Here is a 13,936-nt window from a genome sequence, read left to right as displayed (position 1 = left end):
GGCTGCTTGTACTTTCTCGGTGGGCTGAAAAATGATTAGTTTCTCGAAAAGGGTAAGTTCCATGGTGGCATCAAACCGCTACTTTGTGGTCATCTGCCACTGAGGCAGCTTGGAGTAGTTGAAATGTTCTGATTGCTCTGCTTCATATTAATTGTTTTCACTAGACAAATGACTTATTAGCTTGCTTATCTAACATATCAGAGGTGACCTCATAACAAGCAATAAGCTAATGGCCAAAACCATCATTCCAGCAAGCCACAGTAAAATCAGGGTTATAATGTTGCAGGGGGAGGAGAATGTTGTCAGCACCACCCTTAATAAGGCTGCATCCAACACCTTCAATTTACATCTTTCGAATGTGCATATGTGCACTGCATGTGCCACTTCTTTCAAATGACCCACGACATATAGCATGTCCTGTTCTGATCACTCAAAAGTCTATCCAAATGCTCATTTTAATACGTTGGGCTGCCTTGTAAGATATCCTTATGTTCTCACAAGCAGTACTCCCTTCTTTCTCAAGGACATAAGAAAATATTTTGATACCTACAGGTTGCTCCTCTTCAAACATAACACATCGCATCACTTTGGATCTACATAAGGACATAGCTAGGGATTAGAGTGAAATAGATACTATAGTAAAATCACCAGATTTGTCCTCAAATAAGATTCTACCGAATTTAGAAACTACCTTCAGCATATATCATTATACGAGGACAAAGAGTTTGATTAGGTGTTATAATCGATTTGTCTTCTTTTACTTTAAAATCTGAATCCATCAAACATTTCACCAAATCAAGAAGAAGGGATTGGCATAGACATCAAATGTTGGAGATGGGTTATTATAACATTATTAGCAAATAAAGAGAGTTTATTTTCTTCACTGGTGTACATGTTTATTATGCCGTTGTTGCCTTAGATCAGTTAACCATCATTGCCATGTTCCTCTCAGTAGTACCATCTTATCCAAAACAAAGCCATTCAATAAAATTCACTTCTGAGGCTTTGCATTTAAAGCAAAGGCAAATTCAACAAGTCTATAACCTATATCAAATCATGGGAATACCTTTGTCAGGAAAGGCCTCTTGACTTGGCCGAGAGAGTTTTGTTTGTTTAGTAGAACCAAGAACCATGGGATCTTACAACATTTAGCAATGCTTATAGTGTCTGTAATCTTGGTCACACTGTCTAAATTCAGACAACCTTCCACAAAGCCTATATGGCTCCTATTAATAGCAGCCAGTAGGAGGGTCTTCAGCATATTAACTAGCGCAGTTGCGTAGAATATGGAGTCTATGTTCAGGTGTGCGTACTGCATATGATCATTTCTGGTTTTGGGAGCTTAGTATTCACACCACCTCTCATAGAGTATGAGACTGTACTTCTCACCAAAATGGATAAACATATCTATCAGAGGATGTTAACAACAGCATTTGGGACACTTTCCTGAAATGAGCTGAACAGCCAATTGGTCATGCAGACTTGTTGATTTTGAAAGATTTTGTTGCAGGGATTCTGCTCAGACACAGCAAAGGAACCAATGATTAGACAACCCAGAACATGCGACTTTGATTATACTCAGGAATGGTGGGAATCAAGAACACTCTTTCGTTTGTTATTCTCATACCAGTCCACAACAGGAGTAAAAAGAGACACAGGAAGGTTAAAATATGTATTTTAACAACGTGCTCTTAGATGCAGTATCTTTGCTAACATAAGCAGACATATGATTAGAAATACTATGATCAGCATTGTTACAATTCCATGAAATACAAAAGGAGAAATCATATTACAATGATGGTGAAAACAGGTTTTATACTGCCTAGTGTATCACCCTCCCTAGCTAGGACCTATGTTTTATAAAATATAGAAGGTCTCTTAGGCTTGTGTGGGGGACCCATACCTCTAAAATCAGCAATAGTGAATCACATCAGGATCTACAAAAGCTCTCTGTCTCTCTGGAAATGGAATTCTTCCAAGTGCCTAAAATCATGCCTACAGTGCAATATTAAAGGCGCCAGAATCTCAGTAGGCAGCAGCTGCATGTATGTTATGTCTAAAATGTGAGCCGATCAGCCCAAACAACAGCTACCTTGTTATGATAACCTTGGAGGCTTTAGCACTCACTGTGCAGACTAGGGTCGCAATGTTAGTCTAGGTATGCCGAAAACAAGCCCTTCTCATGTGAAATAATTCACGCAGCCTAACTTACAACAACAGCTATATTCAGTGTAGTGTGCAAAAGCAGCAAAAGGTGAAATGGCGTTTAAACTTCTAATAAGCCTATGCTAACATAGCAATGTGCGCAAACAAGGCCCAGCCCTCACTACAATTTCATGTCAGGAATCTCATCTTTTTTTCTGAGAAGACCTTCAAACCACTTCTTATTTTCCTTCAGAATATTGAGAAAAAACACAGCTTCCAGGTACCAGCCAGCTTCCAACTACTCCTCATATTCAGAGATGTAAACTTTCTGGTAGTACTCTCAGAACTGATTTATTTATATCTATCTTTAAATTGGTGTGCTCCTCTTTTGTGTGCCAGCTCATTGGTTTGCAGCTTGGCAGTGTCTTGCTTTTATTCAAGCAATCTTACAGGTTTCACTTATCATAAAACAACTGTCCAGAGCTAAAAAGTACAAACTCTGCTTCATCGGAAAGAGCATGGGGAGGTGCTCCTTGACCTTGACAGGCAGTTAGTCAGGGAAGTGCCTTATTGGACTCCATGTTCTTTGGTTCCATGCCAAGAGCATCCCACCTTATATTAGTATATGTACCATTCAAAGTATTTAGTGAACAGTATTCTAAGTTGGCCTGGCATGCTGTTTTTTTTTGCCAGGGCGTCATTGAGTAAACAAAATATCTTTATTTCCACAATCTGAGTCTTTGTTGAATAGTAGTTTGACAATTTCAGAAGACACCAGTGCATGATCTGAACTTCAAATAATGTTTGTTTATTTGTTTCAACCATTATAATTATTGATGAACAAAAGAAATTAAATCAATTCTTCATTAAGAAATATGGGAGAGCAAAAAGAGAATCCATTGCCGAGGTGTTTCTTTGCTAAAGCCCAGAACAATCTCAGCATAGATTGAATTAGAACTATGTGTATCTGTACCATACCTGCCTACTATGGTATTGTTGATGAGGATTAGATCCCTGACAAATACAATCTCTCTCAGTAAAGTCATCTACTCTGGGGGGTAGAAAAAGCCCCAACGTCATGCTATGTGGTTGTATGACACAATATTGAGACAAATATTATTAATATATACAAATATTGACAAAAAATATTCAAAAACATAAATATCCCAGCCCTGTACTTAAACAGTAAACACATAAATATTGATGACAAAAATATTGCAGAAAAATATCTAAAATACATCATAAACAAAAATAAAGAAATACCAACTATCGCCTACACAATCAAACTAAGGAAACATAGTAGCAATGATGTAAACCACCAAAATACTTCAAAATGACAGAATTTTAAATAAAGCACACAACATTACATGAAATATAATATAAACATATAAAATATGTAAAAATAAAATGAACTGACATTAAATATATAACAAATACAGTAATTAGTGTTTAGCATAAATGGGGCAAACTAGTCTCCAACCAACCTATCAAATTAAACTTTAAAATATTTTATAAATAAAAACTATCTACCCAATTCAAACCATATAAAAAGGTCACAAACGTACAACAAAATGCTTCATTAAAAAGGATTACAATAGGGAAGTGTCACTCTGCCTGATTGCAAATCCACAAATAAAGACTGCAACACTTCAACAAACCACTAAATACTACAAAGTAAGAATGACGATTAATAGAAAGCTAACAAAATTAATGCATACGTAAAAATATAACAAATAATTAAAACCTGCCATGTTTATTTCTACAATTTATAGATGCGTCCCATACAAGAAGGAAAGAAAATGCTAAAATAAAGATACATACACTAATTAACTCAAAGTAAAAAAAAGACCACCTCAAGAGTAACTATAGTAACCAAAGCACAAAACTCAAAATAACACTTTAAAATATTCAAAAAATAAAATACAAAAGCAAACACCTAACTAACGAAACCAACAACACTAACAGTTCTTTTTCTTAACTGCCTGCAACTACAGAAAATTGTAAGTAAAACAACAAACAGATTTGCAAATCAAAAATCTACAACTAAATCAAAGTAAAGACATCATACAGATTGTAAGGTGAAATATGCACCTGCAATGCAAACATGTTAACATGAATACCATTACATATTGTGAAATAAAAAAGCCAATAGCTTTAGCATATATCCCTGTAACAGAATTCACTAAAGTTATTATATTCTAATTGAATACTCCTATTAACAACAACACAAAACAAAACTAGCTCCCCAATTGGATTAATTGAGGCTGGTTGGGTTGGTTGCCAGCACCGATCTAGCCATACATGCTAACCCAAATATCACATTCCATGGTGAAATGTCAATGAAAGCACTATGTCCTATGAACCAAAGCCAAATGATGCAGTGGTAAGGTGGCACAATTCCTTTTAAGGAACACTTGAAAGAAGCCTTCCTGCACTCTGACAATTCCTTGAAATAATTATAAATAACAAAGCCAAGAAGCTAATAATAAAACAGTCCCTAACCCAACTCAAATCAAAACGTTCTCATCAAACTAAACAAATTTCTTAAACTTCAAGCATTCAATGTGAGATTCTTTACTAACACACCAGACCTACCATATCTAGACTCAATATAAAAAAATCCTACTTTAAAAAAACACATTAAAAACAACACCAGTTAATCTCCCTAAAATACAAACCCTTATATTTTATTAACATTTATATATGAATTGTTTTAACATACATTTTAAATAATTCATAAGACCAAAATTTTAATTGACAGTTAATACTGGCTATAATAAATATTTTAAAATAAATAAATATACAATGCAGAACAACTAGCATTATTTTAAATAAACAAACATGGGTCTACTGCCTAGAAAAATTTGCTAACCCCATAAAAAAATGCCACATATAGACAATAAAAAACAAACATGAGAACAAAAAAAATCAAACTTTCCCACCTAATAACAATAATAAATATATAAGATAACACATAGCTGAAGTCCTGTTCAGAGAAATGACATTCCCAAAAATACAATCCCAAAGAAAAGAGCACAAAATGAACCAAAAAATGAGAACATCCAACACAAGTCAGATATTCCAAGCAATTCCTTAAAACCTGAAAAATAGAAATTAATAAATTCTCCAGAAAAAACAAAAAAGGGAAATGAAAAAAAATATTTTGGTTTAAAAAACAACTCTTTTTGCTTGATATATCCAGATTAAAGGTTAAAATTAAAATCCGGCAAATAAAAATATAAAACTGGAAATGAAAAAATGTATAAACTCACTCATAAAACAGCACAGTTAAAAAAACATTAAAATGTATGATACATACAAACCACACACATAAAATACACATAAAAACAGATAAACATTACATTTCACAATAAGGCCTACCGCAATACTGTAAGCTAACTGAAAGCATTTTTTTAAATGCACTAAAACAATATCCAGTTACAAAGACCACCCTAAGGGCCTTATTGTAAGTTTGGCGATCTTACTGCCGTACTGCCGTGGTGGCAGTCCTAAGAAGATCGCTGAGCCAGCGCTCTTCTGCCTGCCCTATTATGATGCATGCAGACCGAAACATCAACTGTGTCAACAGATTGGGTCCCACCTATGCCGCTGTAGACTGCAATGTTGGCGATGCGTACTCCGTCGCCATCAGGGCCACGGGTTCCCGCTGAGCCGATTATGAAAACACAGTTGTACTTGCGGTCCCCTAGCGGAGGTTCCCCGACGGCAGTAGGCCACTGCGATACGCTCCCAGCAAAGCACCATAACAGTGGCTATTGGATGGGTACAAATACAACATACCTGATGTCCATTTGCCAAGTGAATACACCTGCAAATCACACCGTAAAAACACAGTCCATTTTGGACCATGATCCTTTGCCACTCTACTGCAGTACAGCAAGATAGATCCCATGTTTATAGTGTGGATAGGGAGCAATTTTTTCCCCATCACTGGTACCACTCTCCACACACTTTTGTTGCCCATTTTACTCACACCCCTTGGTTTTTTGTTTATTTTTTCATTGTCACTAACTTTAATTTGTAGTTATGTCAAGCCCAAAACATCCACGTTTTTCAGAGGTTGAGTTGTCAGTCATGGTGGATAACATCATAAGAGTAGAGCCACAATTGTTTGGAGCCTAAGTCCAACATACTGCTCTCAGAAAGAAAGGAAATGTGGTCCAGAATAGTCGACGGAGTGCATTCTGTCGGTATCACCCTGCACACACAGGAAGAAATTAGAAAGAGGTGGAATGACGTGAGGGGTAAGGTGCGTTCCATGGCCTCCAAGCAACACCTAGAGGCCCAGAAGCCTGATGGTGGTACTCCCAGTGCCCTATTACAACTGTTTACCTGGGAGGAAACGGTCTTGGCCATCCTGCATTCTGAGGGTATGACAGGAATACCTGGGGGAGTAGAGTCGGGTAAGTTACACCTGACTAACTGACACAATACCTCAATGTCCTGTGTTCTCTCAGCTGAGCTTTTGCCATTGTGTTGGGTACCTACTTTCCTAACATGCAATCCTCAAAATATCAGAGATGTAGGTTTTTCTGTGGTAATATGTATAGTTACATATAAGATCAAATGTATCTATCTCAATTACATGCCACATGCCTGAATGCTACCTGTATTACTATGAACAATATCATTTCAAGTCCCATGATATGTGTTAACATGTATATGTATGGTCCATCCCAACTTCCCACTTCAGTTTGGCAACAGGTTTGTTACACTAACCATTTTGTAAGTGTTGGCAAGTAGTGATTAAAATGACTACAACTACCACGAGGCCCTGTTTCTGTAGCTCAAAACAAGATGAAATTGTGATTTTGTCCATTCTCATTTGTCTGACGTGTTACAACTGATGTTTATATCTCATGGATTGAGCAATGTACATACAAAGCTTTACTCAGAGGCATATTTGCCTACTTAGCTTAATGTTGTCCTGGTCTCCTCAACTGAAACTATTGATGTCATGAGTTACACCATACCTAGTGTATAGCTCAAATATTGGTAAGGCATGAAGCTAACCCAGCTGATTAGAAGTGGCAGGTGACCCACTGACTCTGCACTGCTCTCATGATGACTAATGCTAAATATAAAACCAAGCTGTGTGATTGCCTGTTTTATACACATGTAGGCCTTGAATGGTCAAATACATGTTACCTTTCCACTGTGTTGATGTAAATGTTTGGGAGCTGTCATGTTTATTCCTTAATCCAAAATGCAACATCTCAGGGCATCTAATGAGCAGCTTAATTCAACTACATGTATTTAATGTCTCTAAATGTCTTGTTAACACATTCAATACCACTGATATATATCACAATAGTAATCTCCACCTATTTTGTTTTTCATAGGTTTCTATTTACTTTGTCACAAAACATTTAGATATAGATCTCACACTTTTACCAATAACAATATTCTCTATTTCACAACAGCTCAATCTGGCAGAGCACCTGGCTCGAGCTTGGCCACAGAAGAGATCTCACTCCACCCAGGATCAAGCCCTCAGTGATGACAACACTCCTGGAGATCTGGGCATGGATGACGGTGCTGGTCCATCTGGTCAGCCTGGGTAGACAGCAACATTGAGTCTCACTGTGCCCACACCAACACCTCCCACCCCAGCTGCAATACCTCAGGCAACCTCAATCTCCACTACCTGTGTCACTAGCACAGTTACCTCCATTATATGCCCCCAGTCTGGATCCTAAAGTGACAATCACCAGTTCATCTAGAGAGGAGCCAGGACCCAGTGGGGGAGGAAACCCTAAACCAGGGCATAGGTTCGTGGGGGTAGGGGTCATGGGAGTTGTACTGTGGGCCAGCTGAGTGAGGCCACTGGTGCCACTCACACCCAGGCCACCATTGATCACGTCTTGGGAGCCTATCAGGACTCCAAATGTGTGATGGGCCAAGTACTAACTAGACCCAGTCGGAGAGGAAACTCTGAGCCAAAGGAACAGGACTGTGGGGGTGGGGGGTCATGGGAGGGGTACTGTGGGCCAGCTGAGTGTGGCCACTGGGGCCACTCACACCCAGGCCACCATTGATCACGTCTTGGGAGCCTATCAGGACTCCCAAGGTGTGATGGGCCAGGTACTAATTGAAATCCAGGAAATGAAGCAGTTGCAGAGGGACATATATTATGAGATGCAGGCCCATAACACCAACATGTGTTCTCTCATAGGTAAGCTGTAGGGCATCCACACACACCTGTGCAGGACTTTTGCAGCACCATCTAACTTTTCCTGTGGTCTAACAACATTGGGTCCATCAACATCTGCGGCAGCCACTGGAAGGGAGGCCCTGCCAGATGAAGACACACCTGCAGACACCCATGGCCCCACAGCTGTGGATCCCCCGCACTGCCAAGCGGGGATGTCCACGCAAATTACCAGAATGTGTGGATGGCAAGAAACCACCAGCAAGAAACCTTGCACCTAATTTCCTCCAGTGTGTGTAACACATTCATTCTGTGGTCTATTTCTGGACACATTTACCTTTCTGATGGGAGTAGCATTTTGAACATGGGATTTCAAACAATTTGGCATTTACAACTATGGTGTCATTGACCATGACTGACTTCTGCATTTTGGGTTTTCCCTGTTTGGTTTTGCACAATGTTTATTTTCTCCTTGTTCACTGCAATACACTAGTCACAAAGCAACTGCCTGTGGTAGTATATCTCACATATATAAATGTATATATGTACTCCCATTTGAACTCTACAATGCCAAAAATATCAACTTGTGTAAGCATGGATATGTTGCATGTATACAATGTTTAGCTAAGGATCACAACTGCGTCTCACCAAGACATACATACAAGTGTATTATAATATACCATCATTCTTCCATTGTTCCAACAATAGGTTGGCATTATGTCAGAAACATAGCAAATCGCATATGACCTAAATACTCTGTGCCAGTGATCACATTTTCAGATGCAGACCTTAAAAACATGGAACGAGGGGATACATCAGGCAATTTCTTATTGAACAGACAAAATAAAAAAGGTTAATGTCATCAGCTTGAGCTATATCGCCAACCTCACAAATGGAACCCCACTTCAATAACACCATTAGACAGACACAGGGCAGTACTACATTTTCTAAAGACAGGATCATTTCAATACAGTGTTGCTGCATCTGGTGGAATGTCACAACCACATGTCAGTTGTTTGCCACAAACACTTTGCCCTACAATGAGGTGACACATCAACAGCTAAATACACTTTACATACAATGAGGATTTAGCCAATGTGAAGGGAGACTAGCTTGATTTGGGCCCACAAACACATTTTGTTGGAGCACATGATGGCACACATATTGTATTAGCACACCACACGACAAAGAACAAGTCCAATGGATTCCTCATAACTTCTCTCCTATCGCTGTGCAAGCTGTTTTGGTACAGGATTTGTACTCAATCAAAAAAAGCATACCCCAAGCCATATCTTTGGCTATAATGTTTAACAACAGCTTCCACAATGCTGGCTAATCCTAGGTGCACCTGTCTATTGATTTAAAAGTTTGTTTGGTGTCATACCCGAGTATACAACTATTAACGTGTAGTTCACGAAAGAAAAATAATGTGCAACGGTTTGGAAGTGCCTCACGGAAACACCACCATGGGAGCTGCTGGTAGGTTCTCACCAGTGTGCTCCGATTCTCATCATTGGCAACTCCCAAACCACAAAAGAATAATGTGTGAAAGTGCAAAAGAATTATTTAAATGTGTGAAAAAGGTAAACCAGGCACTTACAATAATTTCCTCATGCAACCCTATTTTCACCCCCTTCTGTAGAAACAAAATTCACAGTGAATCTCTCTTCTCCAAGCTAAAATGGAGCTATACGACCACTGGCAAAACCATTAATGTTAATCACTGCCATGCATCTGCTCAATCTGAAAACCAAGATTAACGACCGCAGGCGGAGCTCCCGAGATGTATGGCGTTCTTCCGATGGTCAGCTGATAGATCGGAGCCTCGGAGCTCTGTGTAGCCGGGTGATGTCGGAGTCTCCCGGCATCTTCACTTTTTGATTTTTTCAACCCACTGCTTTCTTTTGCTTGCAGCCTCGCAGCCTCGCAGCCTCGCAGCCTTGCCGCTGCCTTTTCTTCCATTCTGTTCCGCTTGGAGCCTCGCAGCCTCGCCGCTGCCTTTTCCTCCATTCTGTTCTGCTTGGAAAACGCGGAGCGGTAAACACCGATGGTGAGCGAGAGCGAGGCCGAGACCGGGAATACACTAGTGGAGCTGCCGGGCTGCCGCATATTGGACGCTGTGAGGGAGTGGAGGTGCCGTCTCCTAGCGTCCTCAGGAGTGTTTTTCGATATTGCACCACATCGGCGGCGGCGGCTCTCACATCTAGAGGCAGTAAGGTAGGGGAGGGAGAGGTGCCTGGGGGGAGCAGTGAGAGCGACAAGAGCTCACAATTATACTTTTGACTATTTTGCTCCTCTAATTGCTACCACCTTTGGAGGAATAGGAAGCATTGGGTTTCAGATCCCGGAGCGACAGACTGGGGGTCATCCATGGGGGGTTTGGTGCATCAAAACACCACCTGTGATTATAAAAGAAACATCAATAGTTTGTAGTGCATGGAGATTAGGGAAGAGTCTGAGTTGGACTGCAGCCCGTTAAAAACTAAAGCTGCCGTCTCCCCTAAAGCAGCAGTGGGGCGATACACGCTACGCAATAGAGCCCTGGCTAACCTCCCAGTCCAGCCCAAAACAAGGGAGGGCCTGCCACCAATAGTGAAAGTGAAAGCTGGTATTAGGCAGACAAGAGAAACCAACGGCCCACAAGAGACACCACAAGAAACTCAGGGCAAGGGAAGGCGGAAAAGCAAAAAACAAAAGAAAGCTTGTCTTTCCGCAAATCTAAAAATAACCCCATCGTTGAAATCCTTCTATAAGATCTGCAGCACCACCTCTACCTCTACGTCAGCCTCTGCTTCGGCCCTTAAACAAGGTATGGCCGTTAAGGGAGCCCTGGTTTCGGCTACTCTTGATCCTCCTGCTCCTGCTCTAAACTCCACTGGCTTGGTTAATGAGGCAAGTGACTTGCCCCCCTCTAGCGTCCCCCAGATACGCCAGGGTCTTCTCCTACACAGGAGTGCTTAATGGAAGTGCACCCATCGGTGGAGCTTTCAAATAGCTTCTCAGCTCATGATCTACAAGATCCAGGCATGGAGGATATGCCAGGTACTCCTTTGAAGAGGGGGGCAGGGGGGAAAGCACTAAAGAGTCAATTGAAAACACAATCTACCGGGCCCTCGGCTACCTCCTCAAATACTTATTCTGACTCTCCTGATGTCCCAGATACCCATGAAAATCTCCCTAGTGTATCTCTGCCACCCCATACTTCCACCCCTGGGACGCTGGCTGATATTCTGTTGAGTTTACGTGATGATATAGGTAGGAGATTTGATGATATTGGCAGGAGATTCACAACTTTGGAAGCTAATCAGGAGGCTATTCAGGCCTCATGTGATCTTTAATCATCAAGGGTCGAGGAAGTTTCGCAGAGAACCGACGCACTTGAAGCTGAGATACCAAAAATAAAGGAATCCATAAACGCTTCTTCCCTCACGATGAATTAGCTTATCCAGCAGAATCAGGAGTTACATGATGACATTGAGTGGCTGGAGAACCATTCTAGAAAAAACAACTTGAAACTACTGCATGTCCCGGAGGATATTGAGGGAAGCGATCTTAAGAACTTGGTAGTCTCCCTTTTGAAGACACATATATTAAAATCTTCGGATGAAGATTTGGATCTGTCTGCGGACATTCAAAGGGTTCATCGTGACCCATACAGAAGATCTACTGGGAAGGACCGCCCTAGGAAAATACTTGTTAATTTCCTAACTTATTCTCTTAAAGAGAGGATCCTATCCCTTGCCCTAAAAGCAGGTCAACTGAAATGTAACTCAACCTCCACCCCATTCTCTTTTTCTATTCGGTCAGATGTGTCCCATCGAACAGCCACAAGGCAGTGGGAACTGGGCAAAAGGACGGCTATATTGAATCAACTAGGCGCCAAGACCCAACTCAGATTTCCCGCATCTCTACGTGTTATGTGGGACAATCATATGTACAACATGCGTCACTTGGAGGAGGTGGATTCTCTAATAGACAAGATTAGAAAGAGAGGAGGCGGGGGGAAGATACAAATTACAGCAGTGGGGGGAGGAGCTGTTAGCAAAGTATAGTAAAGTATAAACATGATGTAGTATAAATTCTTATTAGAGTAATCTAACTTCCTATTTGAAGGAGTGAAGAGGTGTAGAGCTGAGGCTGGCACCATGTAACGTGGTTTTGTTTATGTCTATAGCCACACACCAAGAGGGAGCTCCGACCGAGGATGTATCCCCAAGAGAAAAGGGAGGGTTCCCCAGGGGTATAGTGGGATGGAGGGGTCACAAGGGGTTAGAGGGGTGGGAAGGGTGGGGGGTGCACAGGTGGGGTTGCAGTGGGAAAAAACGAAAAAATAATGTCCTCATACCCTGTTTTTGTAATACTGAATATGACAGCTCAGGCCATCGGATTTAGGAGGGAGTAAGGGGTAGGCAGAAAAAAAAATTATAACTGGTACAAAGATAAAGTTTATTTCATGGAATGTCAATGGGTTGCGGTGCAGCAGAAGACAGCGGCTGGTTATGAAATATCTGGAACAGTCGGCTGCAAAGGTGTTTCTTATACAGGAAACACATCTAAGCTACTCAGAGACTAAGGATGTCTTTGGTAAATATAAATGGATAGAGCACTCTCTCTGCTCTCAACATACGACACACAATAAGGGGGTTGCTGTCCTGATAAGAAAGGGAGTTAATAGTACCATCAAATCTGTCTTAACTGACTGCTCTGGTAAGTGGATCCTGGTGCGGGCAGCTTTGGGGGGGCCGAAGTTACCCTGGTATCCTACTATGGCCCTAATCTAGACGATCCTACTTGGCTACTCAAGGTACAGGCCAATCTGATAGAGGTCACAACCTCAATAATAATCGGGGGTGATTTCAATGTACTTCTTAACCCTGACGAGACAGGTCAAATCACAGTAAATGTGTGGCAGCTCCGCAAACACGGCGAGCAATGAATAATATGATCCACGATCTTGGCCTGGTCAATGTTTGGGAAGCCAAAGTGGGATTGGGAGCTGGGTTTACCTATTTCAGTTAAAAGCACGGCCATTCCTCGAGAATAGATTATATCCTCACCGACAGAGTGGGCCTGGAAAATGTGGTGGATATCTCCATCCTTCCATGTATCCTTTCGGATCACGCCCCTATAACATTTGTACATATGGGAAGCAAAGTTAAACCCCCCTCTCGGTGGACGTTAAATAGAGGTATGTTGCGGAATCAGGAGCTAATTAGCAGCATTAAGGAATCAACTGCCAGGTTTTTCCTAGACAATGTAGGGTCAACATCTCCTGACTACGTATGGGATGCCTTTAAGGCCTTTATTCATGGGGTTTCCATAGTTTGATATCCTCTAAAAACAAGGAAGATAGGCTGAAATTCCAAAAAATGGAAACGAGGTATCTAGACTAAAAAATGCTAGGATGCACTGTTAACCTGAGGCAGCCCCTCTAAATTTTAAGGAATTAGACAGAGTTCGCTCTGAGTATAGAACTAAGCTGGAAGAAAAAGTCAGAGCCCAATGGGAGGTGCATAGAATGGAGAATTATGAATATGGGGAAAGAGCAAGTGATACCCTAGCTTGGAAGATAAAAGCTGATAGAGCAAAGAATAATATCAATAAATTAATAATCGATGA

The 13,936-nt window shown here is 41.0% G+C and overlaps 1 protein-coding gene across 4 annotated transcripts in view; it reads right to left on the bottom strand.

Moving 5' to 3' along the window:
• Nucleotides 1-13,936, bottom strand: part of PDCL2 (phosducin like 2) — a 474,415-nt gene that overhangs the window by 226,412 nt on the left and 234,067 nt on the right. The window lies entirely within an intron of this gene.

This window comes from Lissotriton helveticus, chromosome 2_2 (genome assembly GCF_964261635.1).
Source record: "Lissotriton helveticus chromosome 2_2, aLisHel1.1, whole genome shotgun sequence".
Classification (NCBI taxonomy): Eukaryota; Metazoa; Chordata; class Amphibia; order Caudata; family Salamandridae; genus Lissotriton; species Lissotriton helveticus.
This window is presented reverse-complemented; position numbering and strand designations above follow the sequence as displayed.